Source organism: Octopus bimaculoides, chromosome 7 (genome assembly GCF_001194135.2).
Source record: "Octopus bimaculoides isolate UCB-OBI-ISO-001 chromosome 7, ASM119413v2, whole genome shotgun sequence".
Taxonomy (NCBI): Eukaryota; Metazoa; Mollusca; class Cephalopoda; order Octopoda; family Octopodidae; genus Octopus; species Octopus bimaculoides.
This window is the reverse complement of record NC_068987.1, coordinates 19,483,403-19,485,166: the sequence shown is the minus strand read 5'-3', so window position 1 is coordinate 19,485,166 and position 1,764 is coordinate 19,483,403. Positions and strand designations below refer to the sequence as shown.

At 36.8% G+C, this 1,764-nt stretch overlaps 1 protein-coding gene across 7 annotated transcripts in view; it reads right to left on the bottom strand.

Moving 5' to 3' along the window:
- Positions 1 to 167: 167 nt before the first annotated feature.
- The window catches only part of LOC106872893 (phosphatidylinositol 3,4,5-trisphosphate 3-phosphatase TPTE2), a 71,762-nt gene continuing 70,165 nt past the window's right edge, over positions 168 to 1,764 (bottom strand). For all 7 annotated transcript variants that reach the window (XM_014920055.2, XM_014920061.2, XM_052969321.1 and 4 more), the window contains one exon: positions 168 to 997. The gene's annotated coding sequence lies outside the window, so the exon portion shown is untranslated. The remainder of the gene's footprint in view (positions 998 to 1,764) is intronic.

Here is a 1,764-nt window from a genome sequence, read left to right as displayed (position 1 = left end):
GGGGGGGGGGGGGACATGGCCCTGGGGATGGGGGTTCATATAAGATTTTGTTATATAAAATTTATGGGTAATTATAATATTTAATCAAAAACATTTTTTTGACATCAAATGGCTATGAAGGTCCCACCCTGATGCCACAAACCTGAGTAAAACAGGAATCAAAGGGGTCCATAGACAAAAAATGGTTGTGAACCATTGGCCTTTAGGTTTCCCTGAATACGAGCAAATTGAAAGGCTAGGAATGTTAATTATATACCTAACGATATATAATTTGAGTTGTTCAACTTAGAGGAAGGCAGAGTTGGAGCATTTTCATAATACAATGTACCAAAATTAACAGGTTTTAAAATCTTTCTCTAAATAACTAAATTAGGCAGACTATTAAATGTTTCAAGGTTTTGGATTTTGCTGTTTCCACACAATGACATCTGTTTAAACAGGGCTGAAATTTGTTATAACTGAAATGATTTTCAAATTTCATACAAGTTTGAAATGAATTGGGTAAAAGATTTTCTAGGAAACAGGAGAGCATGTTATGATTGTCGTAATATCACCACCACATCAAGTAAGAAGTTCTATGTATACTAAGTTTAATTTAAATGGTGTTGTGTTATTTTACAGAGTCTCCGCCACCTGCCGACTTTGACACAGTCTTTATGAAGAAAGAGAAATGATTAACCAAGGGTGATCAAAATTTCAATATTTCATTGGTGTAATAGTTCTTGATAAATGTTTCATGATAAAAATATGTTGTGGTAGGAGGGAATAAATTTGATTGGACATAACCCTTCACCGTTCCATGATAGCAAGGCATTTTCACTAAATGACTCATAAATGAGGCTTAGACGAGGTTGTTGTTAGGGGGACGTTCAGAGACATAACATGACAGCAGATACATTCTTCAGTGAATGGCAAAAACAGGATGGTCTTGGTTTTGTTTTATGGTTGTTTGTTTGTTCATTTAACAACTTCGGTTTCATCTGGAATGTTTGTTCAACTAACAAAGAAGGGAGAAAAAATACTTATGACTTGGAATAAACTCTCAGCGCATGATATATTCTATACAATTTATCATCCAATGAAAATAAAATACAAACTATACAGAATCAGCAGTAAACATGTTCATCCATCAGAGTGACAAGGATGCCATCCCTAATGACTGGTGCTGTGACTTTGTTGTGCACTGTGACCATCTTCAATCCAGTGATAAGACAAAACCAGGCCAAGAGAGCCAGGGGATGAAGATTTGATGCAAAAGATGACCGAGATGTCATACTTACCTCATTTTGCTCTCTGCGCTCCACCAATGCATTGCTGCACCACGTTTAAACAATATAACACAACACACATTCACAGCATAAACTTTACACAAAACCTCATTATCATTCAACATCTGTGGTGTCACATAACTGGCACCTGTGCTACTGGCATGTAAAAAGCACCCATTACACTCTTGGAGTGGTTGGTGTTAGGAAGGGCATCCAGCTGTAGAAACCATGGTGCAGCTCTCTGACTTATCAGTTCCAGTCAAACCATTTAACCCATTTTATTGTATCTGGGCAGAGTCATTCTCCTTTAGTCTCTTATTACTTAACATACTCTCCGGTTCAATTTCCACTCATTTACTTATTTATTTTTTTCTAAAATTTTCATTGCGTCTTGCAACTTCTTCAATAGGAGTTGACTGTCCGTTATTGAAGCTGCTTTCATTTTTGTTTGTGCACGTGTGTGCATCAATGTGCGTGTGTATACGTGTGTGTGTGT